At 43.5% G+C, this 13,127-nt stretch overlaps 1 long non-coding RNA gene across 1 annotated transcript; it reads right to left on the reverse strand.

The window, feature by feature from the left end:
- Positions 1 to 2,333: 2,333 nt before the first annotated feature.
- On the reverse strand, positions 2,334 to 6,343 carry LOC146341883 (uncharacterized). The gene is made up of 2 exons (XR_014783878.1): positions 5,396 to 6,343; positions 2,334 to 3,215 (listed from the first exon to the last, which is right to left on the reverse strand). It is a non-coding gene; the product is annotated as an uncharacterized LOC146341883 (long non-coding RNA).
- Positions 6,344 to 13,127: the final 6,784 nt, after the last annotated feature.

A 13,127-nucleotide genomic window follows, 5' to 3' on the forward strand; every position in this document is an offset into this window, starting at 1 on the left:
CTGAAGTCTCAGGTCAAAAGTGCTTATCACCAATGAGCGAGACAGAAAATGCAAGAAATACTTCCTCTACAAGGAAGAACGTTTAGTGCATTACCTGCCACCACTGTTGATTCAGAAACTTCAGTCCTTTTCTGTCCACTATTGTTCTGTTTTTGACTCCTTTTGAGGACATGGCATGTAAAGCATGGGCCACAGCATAGACAGCATTATAGATGCTATAGCTGTGGCCAGTCATGCTCATTTCAAAAAAAGTTCCAGGAAGACTCTCTAGCTTCTCTTCCCCAAAACAGATATTAACCTCCATGTCATCCACAACTTGATTTGTATAAATACAGTTGAAGGCCTGTTGCCAAAAGTCCCTGATAAAACCATCTTCTGTTGTGCTGGAAGGGTTTCTGCTCTCAATGAATTGGTGAAATTCTGGCAAATCATTAGAATGAACTGTAAATGACAGGGCGCCATGGGTTATTTCTGTATCCAGTGACCTTTGATAGACAAATGAAGTGAGCTCCATCTGGGCAGTCATTATCCACACTTTTCCTTTTGGCTTATTTGTCACTTGCTCTGCTTCTGATAGGCTAGGCAACCATCTCAAAAATGCCACACTATAAGATTCCCCATAAGCCAAGAAAATGTTGGCTTTGCTGGCCAATACTTTATCATATATCTTCATTCCCTGCTCCAGAATGTCATCAATTTTATCTACAAAAGTTAGTGTGGGGCTTTTTTCTATGAAGGCAAAACAGATACCACTCTGGGAAAAGAGGGGAAGACCAATTTGCACAAATCTTTCTCCAGTGTCAGTATCCATAACAATGACCCCAATCCATGTCCAGCTGAAATACAGAAGCAGAGATCGAATTCCCTCATACTGAAGAGCTTCTTTAGGGACCATCTGGTAAAAGGAAAGACCTGAGTTCTTATCATTTGTCACTGGAGCAGAACCGTATATAAGCTAAAGAGAGGTATGGACCAGAAGAGAAATACACAAATGTTATAAAGATCTTTATATATCAGATTCAAGTATTTAAAGCACCTCAGTTATATTTGGTCATCAATCCTTAATATACTCTGTAAGCTGAATGGCCTCTATTATTCCCATGCTATGGATAGGGGGTTGTGGCTGAGAGGTGCATGCGTAAGGCCTCCTAATGGGTTCAGGGCTGCAGGGAGGATGATAGCTGTCCTTGTTGCAGAACCCAGAGTCAGAGAGACCACGGAGTGAAGGAAAAAGAGATTCTTTATTTAACGCGCGGGCTTAAGGCTGGAATCATTTCCAAAGAGCCAGAAGCCCCGAAATACATCAGCACATTGTTTTTATAGACATTGTGACACATATGAAACGGCTCCTCCTCCCCTTCCCGTGTGGGGTTGCAGTCCTCAACATTTCTTCTCCTAGCACCATTGTTTATAATACAAGAACTAGGTTATAGGGTAGCCATGATAAGGAGAGAACAGAAGAGAACAGCAGAGAACAAGATATACAATTGTATGACCTTTGACAAGATAAGGAATTCCTGTGTCTCATCAGCTTACAACAATATATTCAAGGGAGAAAAAGCTCAGCAAGAACATGAAGCATGAGACTGCATGAGGCTACTTAGTCTGACCCCCGATATGGCTGCTACATTCCCCCCTTAAATGCATAATTTCATTACAATTATAGAATTTCTGATAACCATACAAAGCTTTTTGTGACATACATATTACTTAGCCTCTTCTTGGGCTATTAGAATGTAGAGGGCAGCAGTTTTACTAGCTGAGACATAAAACAGATTGGTTAAACAGCGCATAAGACAAGGAACGCAGAGACATAACAGAACTTTTATGAACAACACTGGTAGAATTAGGATGAACAATGCTTCAAGCCAGCTAAGAACTGGAAGCCAAGGGGTTAACTAATTTAGCTAATTGTTTTGTCTTATTGCTTTGTTAGCTACTATATTGTGCAGCTTGTTGATCTGTTCATCTACAGCATTGCCATTATCAGTTAAGTTAAAACAACAGAGCTTTTGGTGAGTCTCACAACTTAAATGATGAAGAAGGAAGAGGTAATCTATACCAGCTTTATTTTCTAGAACTGCACCTCTTAGATCACGCAACTCTTTATTTAACAATGACAATGCTCGTGAGGTGGCATTTATGCTTTTGGCTAAGCTGCAAGCTAACCGGTTGATCTCCAGACCATCAGCCAAGGCTAAACCTGGAACCCCAACCAGTGACATTGTTAAGGCCAATTTTTCTGAGTCAGAATATAACTGCACATGACTATTACAATTTTTAGTTAGTTGGAGTGCTCGAGGCTGCCGTCGACGGATTTTCTCAGGCCACAGGGGAAGAATTGGCACCAGTTCAATTGGCAGCTGAGGCAACATGGGTGGTTATTAGACAAGTTGGCAGGAATGAATGACCAAGTGCGGGAACTACATGTCTAAAACCATCCATGAGGTAAAAGTATGTGGGCATCATTAAAAGATATGTTTTGAATTTTATTACAGTGGAAGGGGGCCAGGGATAGCTTTATATTTTCTGGAAAATTTATGACAATTAAGCATTCGTGCACACGTAGCATTTGTTTTAGCAATGATGGGGGTGCATAGAGTGAACTCTGTAGGGGGTAGGATCTTTGCAACCATGCCCCAATTAACATTTTGGGAATAAGTTAAACTTACACCATAAACTCTTAACATGGTAACTTTTTGAATTTTCCTAGGATGTCTACAGACAGGTATTAGGCAAGAGCTAATAAGCCTGTTTGCAGGTATACCTCTTGGCAAACAAAAATGTTTTACTCTCGTGATGTTAGCCAGGTGAAGCCAGTAATTATCAGCAAATCACTGGGACAAACTTCTCCTTCCAGGGGCAGACCCCCCTTTTTGCACCTTATTAAGGAAACACAATGCAACACTACTAACACTACAACACGCATGTTTGATCTTCTTTGGGATCTGACCGTACGCCGGGCAGCTATTCACCTGGCAAGCTGCAGTAGGGTCTAGTCCCCTTCTTCAATTCTCCAGTTGCAGGTCTGACCGTACGCAGGGGGACAGTCTCCTGGTGTGTCCACAGTAAGGTCTAGCCTGAGTCTTCTTACTGCTTTTTTAGAATGATTTTTAAAGGATTTTCAGGATTTCTGTTTACAGTCTACTTTCCCCCTCTCGCTCTCTTGACTCGTGTCCAATGTATCCAGGGTTTAACTCCAGCTGCTTTCATAGCTGCGGGGGTGGAAAATATGACAGTTTTCAGTCCTCTCTATCTGGGAGTCAAAGGGTTATTCTTCCCTCTTTAACTCATAATTTAACTCTTGGTTGGAAAGGATGAACTTCTGTGATGGGAATGGCTTATTTTCTAAGACAAAGCGACGCTGGGCTTGAAGAACTTTGCTCAGTGTTTGGACTTCTTGTTTAAGGCTAACGTTTGCTTGCTCTTGATGCCACTCCAGTGTCAATCATGAAGTCAATGTCACGGCCCCTCACAGTCAATGTCATGGCCCCTCTCAAGCTGTCTCTCTTTTCGCCCATTCTGGCCCCTTTGGTTTTCTCCTTTGTGTATTTGATTTATTTTATTTGGGCATTGCCACTAATGTCCATCTTGTCCACACTGGGCACACTGTTTCTTTTTTAAGAATCTTCTGCCTCTGCCGGGTCTTCTTCTTTTTTTCTTTCGTCCACGTCTTCTTGGGCCTCTGGGTTGAGGGAGGTATACTGGCGATAGGCATTTGAAAGATGCTCCAAGTACGCTCTGGGGCCTCGGTGGCACCTTGCAGCACTTTAGACACTTTGGTCATATTAATTGACTTCTTTATACCTGCCTTTACGGCTTTTAACAGCAGGGTTTGATACTGGGTGAGGCGCTCTAGCCCCACTTGTGTTTTGGGATTCCAGGGGGGGGGGGTTACTTACAAGGAGACTTTATTGGGTAACTTACAGCACACAGGCATACTTAATGGTTGGATCAGACAGCTTCTCTGAACCACGGACTATTGGGCTAAATGGGTTTTATACCATACATGTTACCCATGAGGCAACACAACACTAGCAAGCATTTTCAGCATAGGCTAGAAGTGTTTGGTTCTCAGGCACAGCTTCCTGTAAACAACTTCGCTTCCCAAAGTGCTTGATAACACTTTTATTCATTAGTATGGGAAGACAATTTTTTTCTCTTTCTTTTGCTTTCTTTTTCTTTGCTGATCTGCCTGTATTACAGATCATGTTTCAAACTTTTTATATAAAACTTTCTGCTCCATGCACCAGCCTTGTCTCTTTATTTGTCTTTTTTAAGTTAAACTCACTTACTTAAACCTTTCTGCCTTACACTAGTCCCAATGACACACATTTGGGATAGGCTCTTCTTCTCCTTCTAGTTACATTTTCTTATTTTAAAGAACTATTACATTATTGTGGCTACTTTACCCCAGGTAATAAGCTCCAGGCACAATCAGCTGCTTTTAATTTACCCTGGGGGCAACTATGGCCACGCTTCTTCTCTACAAATGTTTTTTTCTTTGCCTCTTGCCTCCTCTTTCTTCTTCTTTTTTTTTCCTTCTCTATCTGTCTGCTACTTTCTCTATTCTTTCTTTTCTACTTGGTTCTGTCTTTCTCTACTTGACTTTGTCTTTTCCCCTTGTCATCCATTGGGAACCACACACTCAGTATCATTTGGAGTTGCAACTAACACTAATCTGCAAATATCACATATATATTATGATATTTAAGAAATCATAAAATATACACAAAAGAAAACTTTTTTCTGCAATTTAACACAATGAATGGAAAGCACTTCTAGCACGGTAAGGCATGATGGAGCAGATCCAGCAATCATACTGCTCTTCTGGCTGAAAGCTCAGGGCCCATTAAAATCAAGGGACGGGCATACCCACACACACAAAGAGTTCTAGGTCACCATTTTTGCATCGGCAACTCTATGCTGCATGAGTTCTGGCAGAAGGAAATCTAAAAGTCATAGATCAAACTCAGCCTGCTGTACACTGAGCTGACTACAAACATAGACACACGGTCCACAGCGATGAGAGTTCAAGTTTATCAAAAGCTTCACAGCACTGTCCATGGCAAGTCTTTGACAATTTAAAATTTTAGTCTATGTGCAGAGTGTCTCTAAAAAGCCTAGATGATGATGGAGGCAAACAGAGAAGGCTCTGGGCAATGAAGATGAGATGTTTCTAGCAAAGGCTCTCCACTTTTGCATCAGTTTAAAAAGGGGAAGTGTGGCCCTACACCCCTTCTGACAGACAAGGGCCTTTAACTTTTTAGCAAGGCCTCTGTCTAAACAGAGCGGCACAGCTCAGCTCTCTAGCCATGACGCTTTAACTTGGGCAACTCCTCTGTAAATTTTATTCTACTTCAGTCAGGTTCTCACAGACATTTTAAAAACTTACTCTTTTTTTCCTTTCTCTTCTAACCTGGTACACGAAAGCACTGAAACACTGAGTGCCGAAACTCAGGACGCTGGGGGGTGATGGGCATCGCTTTATACTTGCATTTTTCAGGCAGCCATTAATCTTGGGGGAGGCGGTGGGGTGATTTGCAGGACTTCAAAGGCAAGCTTCTCAGTTTGTTTGTATTTGTAAATCCCAAGCTCAAAACAGGACACAATGAGGTACAGGGCAGCCAAATTCTTGCTTTGGCACAGGCAACAAATAACTCAGGTCAGCTTTCTTCGCTGGGGTCTCAAACAGGAAAACAGTCTTAATTTAAAGTTGCAACATCACTGACAGCGTCAGCCAGCCAGCTACACAGATCTCATTGTTTTTTAAGACAGTTGCTCCAATATCTTCTTTTCTTCTCAATCAGGTTGGGTCTCCCAGCTTACACAGTTTATTGCAGCTTTCAGGAGCATGGTAGTAGTGTGATTTTGGCTTGGCCAGGAACATGCTGTCTGGTTTCTCGATCTCTTCAGCACACACACTTAGGCAGTGTAACACTGGACACTCAAATCAGTGAGATTTCTTCATTGCAGGGAATCCCACGGCAAAAGCTTAATGGTTACGCTCTTCAGAAATCATATAGCCGATGGTCAGTAGCTACAGGCTCTATGCAATTCTAACACAGTTCAAAGCTAAACACGGTTACCTTGGCAGAGATCTTCAACGTGGTCTTTCCGCTTCATTCTGCTTTGGGACAGTCTTATGGCACACTTTTCACTCAAAGAGGGGTCTAGCCTGTGCTCTGGGGGCTGATTCTTCACCTTTATTTTCTATTTTGCCTTCATCTTCTGGGTCTTCATTTTCAGTTTCCATTTCTTAGGGATTTCATCTCAATTAGGCGAGGTGATGATGTTGCACAACTCAGAACGTTGTGGGCAATTTTCCTGCCCCCCCTCTCTCGGCGCGCTAGGCTAACAGCTACTTCTTCGGCCTTACACTCTCACGCTCCCACGCTTTGTTAAAAGCCAGACTGTCCTGCAACATTTTTCTAATTAACAGCCTCAGATCTTGTTCTTTTTTTCCTCTCAGCTCAACCTTGAGCTTTTTGCTGTTTTCTCTCTCTATTCTGAATCTTTTTTTAAAAAAACCTTTTTCCTTCTTTGTTTGACATACATCTCAAGGGGGTGCAAGGTTTGCTTCCCCCACCACCCATAGCCTCCCTCCTAAATTGAAGACAGACACAATTAAGGAATGGGAATTGGTCAGTGAGTAAGGGGTCTCACTGGCCGACACAAGAGGATTTTACACACCACGCACTTTGCTACTGGCCTGGGCACCCAGACGGTCAACGGTATGCGTCAGAAACCGCAGTAGCCACTCACACAATCATCAATCTCTCCACTGCATCCATATGTCCCTGCCACCCACTTTTCCCACTTTTTACCAGAGCGGAAAGCGGCTTCCCCAGCTTCCTCAGCTTCCTACTGAGTACTGGCGTGCTGGGTACTGGCGCCCACTTGGAGGTGTGATCAGGCCCCCCTTCTACCCGCAAGGAGTAGGTTCTTTTGTATACGTATACCACCAACTGACCTTCTTCATAAGGCGGGGCCCTCTTTTTTTCTGCCCAGTGGCCTTTCTCCCTAAAGGCGGGGCCCTCTTTTTCCCATATACTTGCCTTTCTCCTGAAGGCTTCCAATGTGGGTTTCAACTCAATTGCAGCTGCGATACAGGCAGGGTTCAAGTTCCTTCCTCCGCTTCCCAAGGTTCTCTTGCCACTCGCTGCCATTCAGGCGGTCCCAGCGCAGGCTTTCTCCCATTCACCCGACAAAAAGGTCGGTGGCGCCAAGAAAGAGAGGCGTACACTGAGCTCGTCTTCCCGGTGCGGCGATCAAGAGCAGGCAATGCCACCTGTCTGGCTCAGAGCCTGCCACATCCGAGTCACAGCACCATTTATGTTGCAGAACCCAGAGTCAGAGAGACCACGGAGTGAAGGAAAAAGAGATTCTTTATTTAACGCACGGGCTTAAGGCTGGAATCATTTCCAAAGAGCCAGAAGCCCCGAAATACATCAGCACATTGTTTTTATAGACATTATGACACATATGAAACGGCTCCTCCTCCCCTTCCCATGTGGGGTTGCAGTCCTCAACATTTCTTCTCCTAGCACTATTGTTTATAATACAAGAACTGGGTTATAGGGTAGCCATGATAAGGAGAGAACAGAAGAGAACAGCAGAGAACAAGATATACAATTGTATGACCTTTGACAAGATAAGGAATTCCTGTGTCTTGTCAGCTTACAACAATATATTCAAGGGAGAAAAAGCTCAGCAAGAACATGAAGCATGAGACTGCATGAGGCTACTTAGTCTGACCCCCGATATGGCTGCTACATGTGTGCATGCGTGACTTGTTGCTTTAAAAGACATGCCTGGTTTACAATAGCATCTCCCCTTCCTTCCCTGGGTAGGTGTAGTTTTCTCCATTATCCAGTTAGAACTGGTTGGTCAGTTTATCTGTCAGAGACTGGTTAGGGTCTGATTATCTGTATAGGAACCACAAGACTGCTAAATTATGTGGGTATCTGTAGTTCCTGAAGGAAGGAGATTGTTGAAGTTTCTTTCAGCTGCAGCTTTCAGCTGCTTAGCTTTTCAGCAGACATGGGAAGATAATCTCACATAATGAGCTCACTTTCCACCAAACCCACTAAACAAGTTGACATCACAGCCAATTTGAGCTCCTTGGCTCAAATCTCCTGTTCTTGGCTCAAATCTCCTATTCTTGGCTCAAATCTCCTCTTCTTGAAACATATAGGATGCAATCCTATGCATGTTTAGACAGAAAGAAGTCATACAACTCCCAGCATGCTCCAGCCATCATGGCTGTTTTAGGACTTCTCTTCTGTCAAACATGCATAGAATTGTGCCTTTACACTATCTATCAGAGACTGTCATGAGACTTTACATATCTATCAGAGCAATGCCCTGTTTCATGAGACTAAGAGAAAACAGGCAAAATAGTTTGCCCTCATTACTTTTTGTTCTTTCTGTCCTGTGGCCTGAGCAATAGGATAATAAAACAACCAGAGATAAATGCATCCAGCTAGCATTTCTAAACAGCCCCTAATTTATCCTGGTTCCTTATTCAAGAATTATCTTACTCTCCGTGGTCTATCTCTCTGTATTGGTTCTCCAGTTCCATCAGTTCTGGCCTTTTCTTTCCTCTAGGATTCTACCCTTCTACACACACATATATTCTCCTTTTTGTAAAGCTCCATGGGTACTCACATGGACAGAGGATAAGGCTGGATTCCCACTTCTCCAGGAAACCCACTACAGGCTGTCCACCAGGGTGGCGACAGGATGGAAGGATTTCCATGCCTGAGGCAATGGACCTCCAACAACCAGCTTTATTTGCCTTGGCAAACCCAGTCCCCTCCTCCCCTCAAGCAATCAGATTATGCTCCTCACCATGTCCCTGGTAGTTTGAGCAGCAGTCATGGAACCAACCCTTATCTGTTGGTGGCTGCTGATTTCCACTTTCCAACATGTACCCAGAAAGCAGGCTTAGACATACCATTTCTGATAGCACAAGATGTCAGAAACAGGATCCTGCATATATGCTATTATTTATTTATTTATTTATTTATTTATTTATTTATTTCATTTCTATACTGCCCAATAGCCGAAGCTCTTCCTTGTTACTTGTAAGTCATACAAATGTTGTGCCCTGCCTGGTGTCCTCTTTTGTTCCTGCCCAGCTCCACTCCTCCCTGTGGGCACAAATTCACAACTACATTATTGGGGTTTCACTCTCATTACTGAATGAACCATCAAGTCTCTATTTCTAAGTCTGAATGTGACATTCATGCCAAAGATATGGTCATCTGATAATTAGAAATGTACAAATTTCTTCATCCAATCAACTATCTGGAAGTGTGAAAGTCCATATACCACACACACACACACACACACACACAGAGAGAGAGAAAGAGAGAGAGAGAGAATCCCACCTGTGGAATCTTGTAGGTATCCAAGACAATTGCCACATACAGAGAGGTTTCAGAGTCCAGTCCCCCAATAACTGCCACCAGGTTTTTCTCCATGTCACATATGTAGTTCGGGACAAAGCTTTCCAGTGCAGATGTAAGTAGCATTGTGGCATGATAGGTCCTCTGTGCACTGAAATAGCTGTCATAGATGTGGAAGCCCAAGGTGAGATTGGGTAAGATCTGAGGGTTTTCATTGATCTCCTTTACTGCAAATGCCAAAGCCAGGATGTGTTGGTAATTGTTGGGCACCACTCTAGAATAAGAGTTGCAATCTGCATCAGAAGGATATTCTACACTTTCCAAAGTTATCACAGCTTTATTTTGCATCAACCTGACTAGTATAATTTATTGCTGTATTATATATCAGGATTTCTTGAGAGGTATTTTACACAAAGATTAGATAGCTAAACAGCATCAGATCATGCTGCGCCCAGTACTTTAACAGTAAGGTGCCTATTTAGAGTAGGGTATACTAAAAGAAAGTATTTGACTCTAAACTATTAGAAGATGCTATTTAACTCAGTTCAAAACCAGTGGTCCCATAGCTGCTATTAACATTCTCTTGTATCTCTGGAGATCCAGACCTCAGACCTCACATGTCCCATCCCTTTCCTGCTGTCTGGATGGACAGTGTCCATGAACGTTTATACCAGTAAAATGTATTAGTCTTTAAGGTGACACAATAGTCATTGTTGTTCTCCCTAATTTCATTTTCTTTTTCTACCACCAAATCCAATAAGACATTGAACTGAGGTTTCAACCTGTAGGACTAATCACTCCGGTGACCAAAGAAGTTACATAGTCATTGACCAGTGATTGTATTACTGCATTCTAACTGCAATATGTTATGTTTATATTATGTTAATAATTATTATGTTAATATTAATAAGAACATTTCTATGTATTTTGAATTGTAAGTGAAACATCCAGAGGTGGCTATTGAATGATATAGAAAAAGAATCCTACAACTCCCAGAATGCTACAGCCAGGCTGCAAATTGTAGAACCTTTTGTTGAAACATGCATGGGATTGCATCCTAAAATGAAATGATCTGCTTTGGTAGATCAGTAGAAAATGGTATATAAATCTGTATAATAAATAAATGGCATAAATAGTTAATGCCTTACTTAATCTCATCAGAATTCACTGGTGGGGGTTGGCTGGTAAAAGTTATTGAACTGGAGATGATGAAGCTGTGAGAAACAATGCCACCAATGATGAGGTCTCCTCTCTGATGATACTTGTGAAGTGGAGAGTGTGGATAACACACACTGCATTTAACAATGTGAGGTTTGCATGCTGTATGATAAAGTAAAACCAGCAAAAAAATGGATAATAACATCATACTGTTTATAAATCTTCCCTCTAGCTAGAAATCCCACATTTCCATCTAAAACAGAGGCAAAAATGGCTGACTTGAATAGCTTTTTAGTCTCTAGTCTACAGATATGCCTGGACCCCAGAGTCTAAAATCTAAAGTATGCTGGAAGGACAGATAATGAAGCTGAAGCTCCAATATTTTGGCCACCTAATGCGAAGAGAAAACTCCCTGGAAAAGACCCTGATGCTGGGAAAGACTGAAGGCAAAAGGAGAAGGGGACGGCAGAGGATGAGATGGCTAGATAGCATTACGGATGCAATGAATATGAACTTGTGCACGCTCCGGGAGAGAGCGCAGGACAGGAAGGCCTGGCGTGCTATGGTCCATGGGGTCACGAAGAGTCGGACACGACTGAACGACTGAACAACAACAACAATCCTTGCCTGTTCTTAGTCTCTATCTGCAGAAATGAGAGTATAGATTTATACAATCCTTCCCACTGTTGGATTGGTTTGTTGTAGTGATCACTGCAAGTCCATACCTATTGAAAAGTAGCAAAATTAATTACATCCTTTTTGATAATCAACGGGTTGCTAAGTGCCTGTTCAAATCTGGGGATTCCCTGTGGAATTGCAGAAGAAAATGTTGTTTCTCTCATTTGAACAGAAGTTTTCATTTCTGCTTTGTTGGATAGGATGGAGCCATTTGGGCTTACAGTGATAAACAGCTAAAGGAAAGGACACCAGAAATGCCAGGCCTTGGTCAGGAGCTGGAGAGGAAACGAATCTTTTTGATAATAAGACTGGCCCAGCTGAGAGTATTATCTGGAGAGATGGAATCTACAAGTTAAAACAATTAAGCACAATTCTATAGCCACTAGACATTGTCTGGAGGGCCATAGGATATTTTGGTTTCTGGGGTCCAAGGTTGGAACCAGGAGAAACCACACTACGTAGCCCCCTCGTAGCCAGCGCGGTTCTCTCCACACTGGCTATGTCTCTGTGCTTGGAAATGGAGTGTGGAGATGGAGAAAAGGGGCAAGTCTCAGGGGTGGGGAGGGGAGGAGACTGCAGAAGCCACATTACACAGCTTCATATGCATGTCCCAGCCTCCTTCCCTCCCCATCCACAAAGCCATGGCTAGACAAGCAAAATCACCCATCTAGCCAAAAATGCAGGGCAGCTGGAGGATGGAGGCCAGGATTGCCTACCTGCTCTAGCTGCTCTGCATTGGATACTTGGCAGCTTCCAATTCAGAGGCTGCTGACGACTGTATCTCAATCAGATTGAGCCCTAACCTCCTACTGCTTATACCTTGTAAGAAATTGGTTGTCCTCTTTCCCTTCAAAGACAGAGCAAATCACCCATTATATACAATAGCAAAGGACATCATGAAGCATGGCAAATGCTCCTGCACCAGCCAAACACAGTTTTAGATCTTTTACCACATACCAATTATCAATATCACTGAGATTTGTAATGACCTAATTTGTAATGGTCAGTTAAGAATCAAGCACTATTTCTCCAAGACGTTCTTCTTCAGCTTGAAACATCCAATGAGATTCTGAGAATACATGATCAGCAGTCAGCAAAATAGGTGCCTCAGGGTAGCAGCCTTAAGGACAAGGATGGGAAAGTGTTTTTGCCCCGAGGGGTGCATTGGCTCCCTGGAAGCTTGTTGGGGGTGCCACCTGCCAGCAGAGGGTGGGGCCAGAGCTCAAAGTGGGTGCAACCACCCCCACCCTCCCACAGAAGCACCAAATTCATACCCACAAGGAGTTTAAAATCTCTCTGGCTCTGACTGGCATGGATCAGGTGAGGAGTGGAGAGGGCCTGATTTTAATCCCCACAGGATGGACAGTTTTAAACCACACTATCTAGCACACTGTGATTGGGGATGCATATCATGCTCTTGCAGGAGGAGTGTCTGGACAGAGTGCCAGGGCTGGATAGTGCAGCCTCACAGGCTGGATTAGGCCTACATATAGGGCAAAGGTCCCATTCCATGATTTAGGATCATGTACAGATGTTCTTTTAATATCAGCCACTTACTCTTCATGACACCCCAGAGACGCCATCACCACCACATCTGGGACCGAGCTCTGCTCCCCACCCAGCTCATCCAGATCTACAACACATTTTGCAAGGTCACCATTGAGAGTTGGTGCTGCTACTTTCCAGGGGTTCAGAGTAGGGATCTACGAACATTACTTACCTTTCGGGGATTATGCTGATGGCGCAGGGGGAGGCGTTCCGTCCCTCCCCCCGGAATCCTCGCCGGCAGGGGGAGGCGCTCCGTTCCTCCCCCCCCTGGAATCCTGGCTGGCCGGCTGTGCTCTGCAGCAATTCTGCAGAGCCGCCGGCCGGCTCCGC

The sequence above is a fragment of the Heloderma suspectum genome, chromosome 6 (assembly GCF_057233095.1).
Source record: "Heloderma suspectum isolate Gila_16-S chromosome 6, 16-S_ref, whole genome shotgun sequence".
Taxonomy (NCBI): Eukaryota; Metazoa; Chordata; class Lepidosauria; order Squamata; family Helodermatidae; genus Heloderma; species Heloderma suspectum.